The following is a 15,657-nucleotide window of genomic DNA, read 5'->3' on the forward strand; positions in this document are numbered from 1 at the left end:
TTGATATCAGCCACATCAGCTGGTGGAAGGCTGGGTGTTCCATTCATTCAGCTCAGCCAAATTAGCCCATGCTTTTTGTGGGATTGTTTTGAGATGAGCTTGTACTAGCCAACTCTGGGTAAACTGGATTACTTGGGGGACTATGGATTTCATCATGTTTTGTTTTTGTTTTGTGCTTCTTGAATTTTTACACACACATTAAAGAGTATTATTAAGGTCTGATAATTGAGTTCTTTGTGTTTTGCTGTTACAACACAGGAGATTTTGCAACACCGGTGGTTGGTGTAGCTTAATGAAAGCGTTATAACAAACACCGCAATTTCATAACCAATCTTGTTGCAGTGTTTCTTTTATTTTTTCCCAAATGTGATGTTTTTTTTTTGCAAACATCAGTATTTTTCACTGTAGACAGAATATCTTATGTGCATATGCTTTGCTCATGATTACTTCCAATGAAACAGATTTTACTACCGACAGAAACGTGAGGTGAAAAAAAGAGTTTAAATGGTTTTTTTTTTTTAAGAGTTCAAAGTTACCATGAAGATGAACCACAAGATACGCAGAGGATGAGGGTTAACAAAGAGATAGTGGTAAAAGTCAAAAGGTGTGTTTTATTTACTATACTTGCTAATATATTCAGTCACTATAGTTTCATTACAAGAATGGGTTGGTAACAAGAAAACTTGCCAAGAAAACACGGGGTCTGGAGGTGGGAGGTAAAGGATTTTCCAGTGGGTTCCGTTTTCTTTTTCTTTCCTGCCAATGCATATTTGAGCAGAAATGAACCACGACAATGGGCTCTTCAAGTGCTCTCTATATATAATCAGTGGATCTGAAATAGCAAGACCTATCTGTACCTCTTCAGTTTCCAAGAAACAGACCTTAAGACTAGGTACGGGTTTCAGACTCTGTGAGTAGATCATCTTCCTGATGATTCCTGATCGTCTTACTTCTTGATAATTTTCTTCCACATTAGAGATGCAGAAATTGCTTTTCTACTGCCAAATTAATTCATCAAAAAATTCTCATGCAAAAATAAGTGAGGAGCACTGAAGTACTGAGAATGTTCAGCTGGTTCCGAAGAGTTGGTCATGCTTTAATTTGTTCTAGTTGTTTATAATTTATTTTTCTGTTTAAAAGGAAGAATAGGTTGTATTTAATGTTAAGCACTGTAATAGGCTCCCCGGGGAGGTGATTGAGTCACCATCCCTGGATGTGTTTAAAATCCGTTTGGATGTGGTGCTCAGGAACATGATTAAGAGGAGGGTTGTTAGTTAGTATAGTTTGGCTAGGTTGTGGTTGGACTCAATGATCTTCAAGGTCTCTTCCAACCTGAGTGGTTCTATGATTGTAATGAACTCTACTGTGAATGGTCCAAATATCAGATTTGGAGGAAAAAAAATAAGATAAAAATGTTTATTTAGATAAGCTTAATTCATTTTTTGAAGCAGTACATCTTGAAATATGGTGGTTTGTTATTTGTCACTGGATCACTGACAAAGTCTGCAGCTCTTCTTGAAAGTCATAGCAGTTGAATTGGAATATCTTAGTTTAATGCAGAAATTCTCAGAATTTAGGGAAATTGTATAGATTTGATATTAGGGTAGATGAACACCGTTGTACTTACTTGGCTTTCAATTATTGAAACTCCACTGTGCAAAGACTTTTCAAGTCAGTTGTAACAATTAAATGAGGCCACTGGGTCACTAAATCAAGTGTTCTAGGAGAGAGCAGAGGATTTGAGCCTTGCAGAGGATTACTCAGCTGCAGATAGGTGGAGCACTTGTAGGTTTTATCATGCATGCACTGTGTTGCTTAAAGGATAATATAGAGTGGTGTTTTTCACCCCTGGTGTTCCAAAAACCTTCCAGACATCTTTGTTCCATTGAACTCTGTGGCATATTGGTCCTATTTACCAGAGTATATGGTAATACGTTCTTCCCCATGGTGTAAGTGTGAGCAGGGGCTTTGCCTTACTGATGCTGCTTCTCTTGCTTTCTTTTAATAAAAATGTATTCAGTGAAGTTTAATCCTGAAGTAGTCCATGCTTTCCCTAGATATGGGAATTACAGTTTTGGCCAGTGACTGATAGGGGGTATAAAGAGCAAGTAGAATTTTTTTCTACTTTTGATCAGGGACTATGTAGCAGTAATTTGTTTTAGGTTCAGACTGGTCAAAGTAAATGGTGAGGAAGTAAATCTGCTACAGGGATTAATGTTTTGCTTTTGGATGCAGAAAATAACCACATTTCCACCACTTTGTTACATTACCTCTTAATTGTTGTCTGGTTATGAATTAAGAACTTAAATGAAATTATAAAGAGCAACATATAATAAATGGCAGTGTGAATTAGCATAGTGCAAAGTGCTTATCTCAGCAGGTGTTTGTTAATGTATACATCTGCTTTGCTGTTGCTGGAATAAATGTGTAGTGATACAGTGCTTTGTGAAGCACGTATTAATACTTTTATGAAAATAAAAATGCCAGGTATTTTGCTCTGATTTATTTCGTTTTAGGTATTAGAGAAATTAAGCTTCCTTCTCTTTTAATTGTATCTTGCAGAGAAACAGTAATCTGTTAATCACTGTAAAGCTTCTCTTTTTTCCATTTACCCATTGGCACTCTCTACCATGGAATCTACTTAGCTTACAATAGGAGCTGGACTCTGCAGCTAAAAAAGAAAGGCCAAATTTTGCCTGCGTGTGTGCTGCTTGATTTGACTTCAGGGCAGGATATCTGCACTTGGGCTGCACAATAAATTGATTTGTCAGTTCAGTGACCGACTAAAAAAGAAATGAAAATGTTCCAGTTGACAAGAAACAGATCTCTTCCCTCCTTCCTCTCTTTTTTTTTTTCTTTTCCCCCAGCTAATCACAGCTACATGCTTTGTTCGACCAAAGCTGCATTTACAGACTTTTCAGATAAAAGCAGAAGCTAAATTTGCAAGAGGCTAGAGCTGCTATCGCAGAACAGGTGCTGCAGCTTTCTTCTGCGTGTTGGACCAGGACCAGCACCAATCTTTAGCGGTGTTAAGATGTGCTTTTTCTTCCCCCTGCTCTTAACTTGGAAGAAGATGTCCTAACTGCGGAACTATATGCTATTGCAGAATGTCATGCTTCTCTGGTGGAACAGCTCTGCTACGTATATAATGCTTAAGCATCTATTTTGGACAGCAGTACAAAAAGTAACTCTATAGCCTGCTGCTTAGAACTCTCTCTGGGAATGCCCAGGTTCCTGCATTAATGAATGTTTAAGTGCCTAACAGAGAAAAAGAAAAAAAAAGCTGAGTGGGCCCCAGCCCACAATACTTTACTATTATTTAGTGTGTAAGGTATTTTCCTAAATGCTTATTTTAATTCAGAAAGAGATTAGTTTTGAGTCTAAGCCTCTTATAACCCACTGGAATTGCTGGGTTGTAAGGGGAGAGAGATTCTTTTCATATGAAATATTCTGAAACCAAACCTAGCGGAGAGGTTTTACCCTTTATTCCAAAGTGTAATATGCAGAGACGTATCTATAGTCAAGCAGGAAAGTTCCCACCAGGCTGAAGTGAGAGCGTCTCTTCCGGAAGGTGAAGATGTAGGCATCATTCCTGTCATATTTCACCTTCTGTCTGTGTGTCCTACAGTGGGGAGCATGCTGCAGTTGGGATTCTTGCAGAAGGAACTCCAAAACCTGGCAAAAAAAGGAAAGGGTCAGAACCAGAACAAGTGGATGGCTGGCATTTCAGATAGAAATCTGCTCAAGCATTAAGGCAACTGAGAGGAAATGGCCTGAGCTCAGGAAAATATCACGTTGTATGACCCAGCCATCCCTGTTAGAAATGAAGCACGCTTGGTTTTGGTGTTGAGAGAGCTGTCATACATTGTTTATTCTATACTTCTCAATCTCAGATTGTTATTGTGATCTGTGGCGTGCCACATATAGCATTTTGAAAGAGAGCTGTTAATCAGGCTATGCATGCAACTGGGATTGCTGTATGACCAGAAATGTAAGTTTTGTAAAGACTTGTCTTGATTTTCTTTTTATAGGGTTTAGCGAAATAAGTATACTTTTCAGTCCGGGGAATAACTGTACAATCTGTGTTGAAAGCTATTTTGGTTATGAAAATGACTTTATTCTACTTCATTGTAAGTTTAGTGTGGCACAATTTTTAATTTGTGTGGAATTCTTTACGGCACTTTTGTACTTAAAGCCAGTTTTCACTTTTAGATGTGGTAAGTTGACACATGTCTTAATAGTCTAGGTAAAATTATGGGAATTAGCTCCCGAAAACATATCTGAAACTTATCTTGGCAATTAAAGATAATGGTATATCTGATCATACAAAAACTTCTGTATTTTATCTTTTCCTTTTACGAGATAAGTCAGCTCAGTATTTTACCCATCAAGTAGTCTGATGTAGTGCGATGACATCAAGAGAGAAACTGCTATGATTTCAGTAAGCATTGGGTCAGGAATGAGGTGGGTATTTATCATGCTGGATGTTAGGATTGCCTAAAACATTGTGGGAGAGGTTCTCAAACAGAAAGACTGGCTCTTCATCAGCTGAAGAAGGAATTCAAGGTAAAATTTCTTCCATTTGATTTTTCATTAAAGGGCGTTGGGATGTTTTTAATCACCTTCTTGTGTTGTTTTCGGTTTGAGTGCAGTATTCACTGCAACCTGTGCTTAGGAGAATAAATGCTGACAAGTGCTTAATCCCAATATTACAAATGTCATCATTTTGAAATTAAAATGTTAAATTCTCGAAACTAAAATCAGATTAAATTTTAAGTAGCTTCTTAAGTGTGCTTTTTTTAACATGGCTTTTTCCTGTGGTGTGGGCAGTTTTCCATTCTGTAACAGTGCCCTTAAAATCTGTGGTCAAGTTCTAGGGCAATTTTCTGCCTTTTCACATGGGTGAAAAGGCACCTGAACCCACAAGACTCTTGCTTTTGCTATAGAAATATCATAATGACAATTCCATGTAGTTCTTTGGTTATATTCTTTACAAAGTTTCATGAGCAAAGTATGTCCTCGAAAGGTACGGCTGTACAGAAAAGTGTAAATGAACATGTAACTTGTCGTGGCAGCACTGGTCACTCAGTGACGTATGTTGTCTGTTGTTGAGCAGTGCAGTGGTCTTAAGCAACTACAGGAGTATAAGATGACTTTAGAGTTTAAGGGCTTTTTTTGAGTCAGGCAGCCTAGATGGTCCCAGCCCCTTTTCCTTCCACACAAAAGGTTCAGGGGTAGAGAAGCTTAGCAATTTATGGCAGAACAACACTTTTGTGACCAGTACTGAATTTAGTGGGTTAAATTTGTGTAACACTGAGCAGGAAAGTAGAAGAAAGTTTGTTTAGTAGGTATTATTAAAGCATACTGCTTATCTCAGTCATGCAAAATATCAGTGATTTTGTGATTACTCTGTAAGCAAGGTTATCTAAAAATGACCTGAACTGATCAAATGTACATTACTCCTTCCAATTTTGTGTGTAATTTTCAAGAAATGTACTTTATTCTGCTCAGTGTATCTTGTTCTATATGTGGTAGGTCTTTTTTTGGTCTTTGTGTGTGTAGCTGTTTGCAACTGCTCAGTAGGCAAGGTAAGATTTCTAAAGGTTTAACCTCAGTTTAAAGCAGATCCTGAGACACGCTTGTGGTGCTAGTACAGAAGAATACAGGGAAGGATAGTACAGAAAACATAGTGTACTGTGTCCAAGGAAGGCTTTGCTGTTGAGCATGTTTATTCCTTAGAGCACAGGTCAATATGAATGACAGGTGAGATTTAATCATGTAGGTGAAGTGGGGGAGGATGGAGTGCTTGTGAGCAGCTTGTTCTGAGCCAGGAGCTGGGTGACAGCAACAAAAAGGCCAGGAAGCCTGGCCTGAAGCGGGCTTGCAGCAAGGCCTCAGTTTCCAGGCTGACAGAAGCCAGGCAGTGAGCCAGAGATCTTTTTTTGGGCTGCAGGACCCAGGAGTAAGGCAGGGTAGCATAGAGTAAGAATTGGGTTAATTAATGGGCAACATGATCAGCCCATGTGTGGACCAAACACAACATAGACATATTCCAGAGGAAAGATTTGTTCCAAAATTAAGCACTTGCCTGTAGCACTCACCAGCCTTAATAAAAAAATTAGAAAGAATGAAAAAATAGTTTCTGTATAATGATGAAGTGCTGTATCAAAGTCTATAAATTAGGCACAACTTAGAATTCACATGCATTTTCAGTTATAGCCATCTGTCTCTGCTTGGGAAGAATGATATGGGATCAACAGCTAAATGTTTTACAACTATAAAGATTCAGTGGTGCTTCATAAGCTATATGCATGTGTGATTTGTAAGAAACTTATTTACATGTGAAATTTCCCATTTGAACATTGATTCCTTTTGTCATGCAAGCACTAAGGATTTTTTTTGTTCCTTTGTTTTGTTTATAGGCTTTGAAGTGGAATGAATATACTTATTTCAGCCTAATGTTATTGCTCCTTTTTTTTTTTTTTTTTCATTTTAATGATCTTTTATTTCTTACATGATGAAGAAAAATATCTGTTTATCTTCAACTTTCTAATGCCTGGACAGTAGAGGAAACTGCTGGCATAGATTTTCTTTTGCACATGTGTATGGAAGGTTTCTGAGCCATTTGACAAAGATTAAAAAAAAATATATAGCCTTAGTGTAATTTTTTCTGGGGGAAGAGTCAAGGTAGAAGATTTAGAACTTCTTCGAGCTGTCTATAGAAATTTATTTGAGAGTGGCATTTACCTTCTTGCACACAATACTGTTCACAGAGCCTGTTATTGCTTAGCTGTGAATGTCTTGTTATGACCTTGGTGATGATTATGTCCAAGATGAGACATACATCAATTTTCAAATTATTTAAGTGAAGCTGATGACTACGTTGGAAAGTTTTGTTGTTAAACAAAATCATGTAGAAATGCGTTCTACATTCATACTTACTGTATGTTATCTTGTGTTGACCTTCCTGGAGCCTGAAGATTTTTTTAGTTCTCCAAAATGGAAAGATGAGCGAAGACTTAAGCCTTTCCAGCAATAAATTGAACAAGAGAAATATTCCATGGGCTGGTTCCAGTTCACTTTCTCTTGCTTGACAGTGTACTTGATCATAAGTCATGGGAGAGGATGCTTTTATGCTATAGACTACACTACAGATTAAGTCTCTAGAAGATTTTTTTGGTGTATGTTAGGTTCTGGAAAAATCTTTGAAAAAGACGGAGTTACACATGAAACCTCTGTAAATAAGCGTGCTCTTCTTTTCTGCACTAGGTTAATAGTAGGTGAATATGATATGTACTTGCAGGTTGGTGCTGTTCACTGGCAATCGCTTTGCAAAAGTAAGACACAGCTCTCTCCACTGCTATCTGTCCCAGTTTCACAAAACAATCAAGGAATTGACTCTCATCGCATGCTGATGAGGAATATGATAGTAAGAAACATAGAAAGTAAATGAAATAGAAGGATCTCAACTAATCTTAGATGGCTACATTTTAAATGGCTGCATCTCTTTCATTCTTGAAATTTCCCTAGGCTGAAGGGAATTCTTCTATGAAATCCCTTTTTTTTCCTCTCTGCCTCTTAATGCAGATTCACATGGCAATGTGGTAGTCATCCAGAGTTAGTGAGATGAATCTTGCCCAAAGTTAAATTGAGCGAGTACTCTTTTTGCAGAGGTTAACAGGATTGGTGCCGTTCCTACTACCTGGAGCACTGTAGCAGTAGAACCCTGTGAAGAACCAGTGGGCATAGAAAAAGAACACAAAGGAAAATGTGAACACCTTAATAGGGGTGAAGTTCACACTGACTAATACATGAAAATTGCATAAAAGCCTGTGTTTCAATAAGAAGATGATTAGCTTTCTTAAATAGAACCTGGCAAAGTTATAATGATGCTTGATCACAAGAATCACAGTGTTAGATGAACAGAGTGCTCATTGACTAATGAACTCTCAATTTAGCCACTAGGCATTGTATGGCTCATGGAAATAGCCAAAAATCTGATCATCACTGAGGCAGCGTTAACAAATAAGCAAGGAAGTGTGAGGAAGTGTGCCAAGCTAAAACATGACTTTAATGAAGGGTTACCTGGGCTTTTACATGTTAGTGTTCAGAAGTGGAAGAAATAGCTTTTTCTTGGGGAGAAAAAAAGGATGCAGATTGATAAACTATTCTGTCATAAGCTATAATAAAAACTAAGATAGTGTTTATCACATGAATGAATATCCTACCAGTAGAGCTTCTAAACTGTAATTAAATAGCTTAATTGCTTAATTAAAAAAAAAAAAAAAACAGCAAGAAACAACAGAGTCTTAAAATTTGTACAGTGCCTTAAGCATAAAACAGACAAAAGACATAATTCTAAGAGTGGTCTGAGATGGGTGACAGCTGCTTTCATTTTGTGCTTCATTTTAGTTTTGTCTCTGAGGTAAGTTAAATGTAGATGGGGAACGTAAGTTTGAACGGAAATGACCACAAAAGGATGTGAGAGCTTCCATGCCTTGAGGCAGCCAAACTCTGGGGTTTCATTTATCCGGGAGTAGAATTTTGTTGCATGTATCCTCATCAAGTGAGTGCGAGTTGACGTGAAAGGAAGCTGTGCTGTACGCTCTGTTCTGGGTCAACTTGTTGGGCTTTACTGTTGCTAGTGCGCTGAAGAGTGCCACTGCGTGTTCAGTAACCCCAAGGGTATGGTCTTGTACCTTGGTCATGGCAACCCCTGCTGTCAGTATAATCTAACCCTACCAGAAAGGACTTGAGAGGTACTGGTGGATGGTAAGCTGTTCATGAACTAGCAAATTGCCTTCACTGCCCAGAAAGCCAACTGCATCCTGGGCTGCATCAAAAGAAGCACGGTCAGCAGGTCGATGCTGATCCTCTACTCCGCACTGGTGAGACCTCTCCTGGAGTAACACATCCAGATGTGAAGTCTCCAGTACAGGAGAGACACAGACCTGCTGGAGTGGGTCCAGAGGAAGGCCACAAGATCTGAAGGATGGAGCACCTCCCCTGTGAGGAGAGGCTGAAAGAGCTGGGGTAGTTCAGCGTGGAGAAGAGAAGGTTCCAAGGTGACCTTGTAGCAGCCTTTCAGTGTCTGAATGGGGGCTCTGAGAAGGAAGATGACAGACTTGTTTAACAGTAACTGTTGTGATAGGACAAGGAGAAATTGATTCAAACTAAAGCAGGAGTGGTTTAGATTAGATAAACATTTGCTTATTTGTTTGTTTTATTGTAAGGATAATGAAGCCCTGGAACATGCTGCTTAGAGATGTGGTGGATGCCCCATCCCTGGAGACAATCAAGGTCAGGCTGAATGGGGCTCCGGGTAACCTAATCTAACTGTAGGTGTCCCTATTCATTGCAGAGGAGTTGAACTAGATGGTTTTTAAAGGTCCCTTCCAGCTCAAACGATTCTGTGAACATCTGTCCACATCCCTGCCATTGAGATGTCTCAGACCTGGATGTGTAGGGCAGTGTCCCTTCTGCCCCAGCTGTGGCCTTGACTGAAGGTGCTACTATTATGAAATGGCAGAAGATGTTTTTACTCATGTCACTGTTTCTTAATCATAGTTGCTTTTTTTTTGTTGTTGTTTTTTAGTTAACAATTGTAGTAATTAATGACAATTTTAAAGATGATCTTTAATAATATGGGGAGTATTTAATAAATTTGTGAGTGCTGGAAATTATGATATTCTATGAAAAGGATCACTCTGACCTTGCTTTGTCTCTACTGTGTCCCAGGCATCATCTGCTGGTGGCTGCTGAAGGTAGGAGTCAGCCATGTTGGTCCACCCAGAATGACAGCTTATTTCTGTGCCCCATGTCATACATGTGGGGAGCATGAAGGGAGTGGGCAATGCTGTAGTAGTGTTCTGTTCTTTTCCTTTATCACTACTTGTCAGCAGCCCTGGGATGGTATTAGTACTGAGGGAGCAACGGAAGCGTTGCAGGAGCGCTGGAGGGGAAGTTACATCTCTGGAGCATTTGTTTGCCTCATGTTAATTCCTCCATTATCTCTAGGGTAGGGCATCATCTTGAGCCAGGTGAATTTAGTTAAGTCCTATATTCAGCTCTTAATTTGTTTGTTCTTAGTTCCTCAGTCTGTAAAATTGAGATGCTGTTGATAGAAATAATAATGGCGAGCACACCATCTGTGAGATTCGTGGCTTGTTCTGCAATGAAGGCCATAAAATGAGATAGAAGATTTCTCCATAGCACAGGTTTCTGAATACTGTGCCACAATATGTAATCAATCTTACAGCTGAACGTTTTTGAACTCAGACATGCAAGGTGTCGAACTGCAGGTTCATACTTGGAAACAAAGTGAGGGCAGCTTAATGATGCTACTGATAGGGAGGCGTCGTTACTCATGCGTACATGAGTGAAAATTAAGGGTGTTTGGCACCTCTGTGGTTCTGGCCACCAGTTTTTATTGAGGAACATACAGAATGTCTGAAGGCAGGAACCACAGCACCTCTGTTTCCGTAGTTATTGAGTGAAAATAATATTCATTTTGCGGAATGCTGACATTGTCCAACTTGCTTTGAGATTTGTAGAACAAAGGCACCGTGGAAGCACTAAGTATTTGTGTGCATGTGCTTTCAGTGCAAAAAGTCTGTAAATGGTGTACAGATAGTTAAAAGAATAATGGAGTTCATATGTAATTTCTGTAGACAACTGCCATTATCCCATGAGGCAAAAGAATTTCCAAATTATTAAACTAATTACAGATATTAAAACAAATATCCGTCTTGAATCCTTTTTTTGATCCTTTGAAGGCTTTTTTTTTCTATGGACACCTATAGAAACTTTTAATTTGAATAATTCAGAACTTTGTATTTAATTTTATTATATTTCTTTTCATGTTTCTGCAATGTTGTCTTTGGGCTTTTAATTGATTTTTTTTGTTGTTGTCAAACACTTTGAAACTTCAGAAATGAACCGCATGAAAAGAATAGATAATGACAGTGGTAGGAAAAAAAAACAGCAATATTTTATTAAAGAGACTCTTTCACAGCACTAAATTCTGTGATTTTTAGTCTTTTCTGAGCAATTACAATAGAATTAGTACCAGGTTCTTATGAAAGTAATGTATCTGTATCTATAGAGCAGGCATGGAAAATGCTGCAAATACATGCCTTTGATCTAAATGACAGAAATAAATTTGCTAGGGACACGGTAACATTAAGCATGTTTAAACTGACCCATATTGCTTGAATTGCAGGTAGAGTATTCCCCCTTTTGATCAGGCTGTTTGATTTAAAGTATGAATGAATTTAAGTTATGTGCGTAATATATGTAATATAGTTTGGCAAGTTAACTCTTACAGATGTAGGTTAATATTTTATTTGCATATATCTCCCAGTTATTTCCTGCTCTTCGGTTGAATTTATCACAAGCCTGCAGGCATGCCTTGCTGCTCAGAGTGGGCAGGAACAATTAAGATTTCAGTCAGAACTCCAGTGAGCACTTTCACTCAGGCTGCATTTGCTCAGCTTTGTGGTAGCTGCGTTGATAAGGCAGAGAGAAGTTCAAGTGTGAGAAATCTGAAGTGAAGATGCAAATCTCACGCTTAGCTGGTATTTTGTTATCTAGGAGTATACTGATCCTGAGTGGCATCACAGGAGTTTTGGGTTAGAGAGTGTTTCTGTTTCTTCTCTTGTGAAAGTATATGAACGCCTTTGACAGAATTACTACTACTTTATCATTACTGAAAACTCAAACAAATTTGTTCATGTTGTGATTAGAATTAACATTTCATAAGGTTTTAAATGTATTTTTAGAAAACGTTCATTAAAATTCAGAGCTTTTCCAAAAAGATAGATTTGCATCTCGCATTGTCAGACACTATCTTGTCACTGTTGGCAGATTTGGAGAGTTGAGATGAGGGTTCCAGTTGGAAACAGTCATAATGCCCTCAATCATTATCATTAAATAATTAAAATGTGTGTGTGCATATATATGTATATTTACTTATATATATGTGTGTGTGTATATGTGTATATATATATGTGTATATATATGTGTATATATATGTGTATATATATATGTATATATATGTGTGTATATATATATATATATATATATATATATATAACCTGTTCCAGTGCTTTTCCACCCTTGCCTGTAAGGTCAGAGCACTTGCAATATTTGCTCCTAGGTTCAAGCTCCAACCTGCACTGAGAAGTTTACCTTGCCAGACTTCTTTTGCAGCCTGCGGACACTGGGTTTCTCCTTCAGGAAGCAGAGCCAGTCCAACCTCGGGCTTCAACTGAAGTGACTGAGTCGAGTTGTGCTTGGAAAATTGTTCTTGCAGTGATTCTAGTGCTCGGCAAACTGTTGTTTTTCTCCGGCTTTTATGACCCCATTGCTTATGTGCGTATGGCTTTCTGTTGATGTGCAGCGTGAAGAAAGCTTGCCATGTTACATCTTGCACAAACACCCAAAGGTAGAAGGCAGTCAAATATTAGCCTTTAGAAGGGTCAGAGTATAGCCTGTATGGGAACGCTAATAAGGACACTTGCTAGCCTAATGAAGTCATGGCATTGCATCTACAGGGATGACTTCTCAGCTGTGTCAACATAAGTGTGTTGTAAGAATATTTGGAATGAGTTTTGGTTAGTGATATGCAATCCCCAGGGAAATAAAGAACTAATAATAGAGATACAAAACTTGAACAAAGCTCTCCTTATATTGCTGAGAGAGTACCAGAGTGATGAAGAGACTCTTCTATAAGACTTGATTTGTAATTATGGATCATAAGATACTGTCTGTCCTCAATTCTTGAATAAATAATTCATGAGTAGAGCTTAAGTAAGTTTTTAACCAATAAAAACTGCACTGAGATTGGAATTTAGGGGATTATCAGCACAATGAATTTGATGAATAGTTATCGCTTTTCAGCCTTTTTTAATGGGAGAAGCAGGAAGTAGTTCATATAACATAGGAGAAAAAGTAGTGGTGTTTCCACCTAAGAGCTGTTGTGGAAAGGCACAGTTAGATACAAAGATTGATGTGAGCGAAACTTAAGCGTGGCTTGATTTAATAGACATAGTAATCTGAAACCAAATAATGGTTAAACTGAAATAACTTGCTTAAAGTTGCTGTTCTGTTTAAACCAAACATTCTGTTCTCTGCTCATGGAGATACACACGATAAAAGCAAGACAAGAAAGCAGAGCTCCTAAGTATGCTAGGTCTTTGAAAGTTTGAGGCAAAATTTATGGTGCTTTTTTATAAAGAGGCATATGGTTAATGCTTTTTCACAGTCTGAAAGAATGTTCATTCTGGTTTCATTGGTTTTTACTCCACAGTGATACTGGGAAGACCTTAGTTCTTGCTCTCAGTTTGTACATGACATGCATACAACAGAGAGAAAAAATTCTAACCATAAATGTGCTTAGTCCTTGTTTGCTTCTTTTTAAGTAAAACTGATACAAAGTGTATGGCTTGTTCAGAAAAATTTTGTAATTTAAGTCACAACCAAAACATTACCTGCATGGTCAATGATCATTTCCTTAATGACCAGCAAAGCATTTACATTTGTCTGGGAAGGAGGAATGCGAAAAGAGAAGCAGATGAACCTTTCAAAAATTTTTAGAAAAACCTTTCAAAAAGTTTGTTGAAAGTCAGGAATTTAAGTGATGTGGTTTTTTTTTTTTCTTAATATTTTGTGAGAAGCATTAATGTGGAAAAAGGTTCATTTCATCTGCTAAAATACTGGAAATATTAATCAGACTGATTCAAAATGAAGTTATTAAAATTGGGCATTATAATCTCTATTAAATTAATAAGGCACTTTCCTAGCAGAATTTGAAAATGCAAATCACATTCAAGAATGTTTTTGTAAGAAGTCCAATCCAACAACAATAGAAAAGGGGAAAATGGGAGGCAAAGTGTGAGGGTCTGGCTGTATTTAAGATTGAATATACCTGAACAGCCTTTGGAAGTCTTCTGAAAAAGCTTTAGATGTCAAATCAGAAACACCTGAAGGCCTCCTGTTATCAAAATGTAACCTCTGTAGTCTGTGAACTTGGCAGAAGCAAGATGACTGGTCTCTGATGACATGGGGCTGATGGATTTTGCTGGCAGCAAGTGACTGGTGAGATGTGACTTGATAATGAGCTGTTTTATAAGCTCCTTTGCCTATTTAAGGGCCTAAAATGGATTTTGAATTGTAGGCAGAGATTCAGGGCCAGGCATCCAAAGATGGATTCCCTGCTATTTTTAAGAACTCTGCAGACTATGACTGTGTACAGTATTTATGTACTTTTTGACTTAAGTGGTCAAAACTTACCTTTGGTGAGCAAGGGGATAGTTATTCTCCAACTTATAATATGACTTTGGAAAAGGTAAAGTAAAAACCTGATTGAACCACCCTAGAGACAATAGGTGTTCATTAAAAAATAATCATTCTTTGTAGTGCCTTGCCATGAGGATCCTTAGTGATGGACAATGGAGCCATTCCGCTCAGTGGAACAAGACCCCACCTCGTCACAAAGACAATTTAAATTCTCAACGTGAGGCTACAGGCTGATACAGAAGATGAGAGAGAAGGTAAAATGCTATACGAGTTCTATTTTTTAGTTCTATTTAATGTGCTTTAACCAGTAACATACAGATCTTCAAGAGTATTCTACACGTTTTGAAGTACATGAGTGCAATAAAAAATCTGGTTATGGATTTCAAAGACTAGCTCAGCTTGTTGGATGCATTGTATTGACTTGAGATCAAGTAAAAAATCAAGCTTGTATATTAAATGAGCAAATATTTCATTCTGCCTAATGAGTATTGTTTTACAAACATGAAAAAACTTGCTAAAGCCTTGTCATTCATTATTATCATTAAAAATATTGGTATTATTTCTTTGGAATAATTACAAAATAGCAATTATTCATAAGATAAATGGGTAGGATTAAAAATAAGCTCATACGAAGCTATTCATCAATTAAATAAATTGGCCTATTCCAAAAAGCTCCGTGAAAAGATACCTTAGAGATTTTGTTAATGTCAAGGCGCTAATTATAACAGGAACATTTGTTGTTTGGACACAGTGGGAAGGAAATCTTGGAAGTATTGTCCAAATAAGACTGAAGGCTTATTTTCTTTTTTAAAATACCAGGAAAACAGTGTGCATATCAAGACAGTGATTTTTTTTTTTTAATTTTTATTATTTAATTCTCATGCATCTGTGTGTTAAGTCAGATTACGCTGTGTAACAGCATAAAAACATGGGATGAAATGCCAACCCTCCTGAAAAAAATAATCACCTGGTCTTTGAGTGCTGCGTTTTGTGGCTCTGTTTGGGTTATTTCTTATGTAGAGATTTTGTATCATGAGCGCTGTGCAACCTTAGGGCAGAATGCCCCTGTTCCCAAGGCTTTGTCTGTTGTTTTCCATCCTCTACCTGTCTCCTGGAGCCAGCCTTGGTGCACCCCCCAATAAACTCCCACAGATCAAGCACCTTCTGAGCAACCTGCAATAGAGTTATATATTCATGTAGAAAGGAAAACCTGCTTGCTTAGCTGAGCAAATGCAAGGCTAAGCTGGGAAGTCAGAGACAGATTACTTTCCTTTGTCAGATTATCCTCATTATCATTTCAGGGCTAGTAAATTATAAATATCTACCCATTAGTAGTGGGGGGAAAAAAAATGGTACCTT

This window comes from Lagopus leucura, unplaced genomic scaffold, assembly GCF_019238085.1.
Source record: "Lagopus leucura isolate 7727_CA_CO unplaced genomic scaffold, USGS_WTPT01 Super-Scaffold_100004, whole genome shotgun sequence".
In the NCBI taxonomy this organism is placed as follows: Eukaryota; Metazoa; Chordata; class Aves; order Galliformes; family Phasianidae; genus Lagopus; species Lagopus leucura.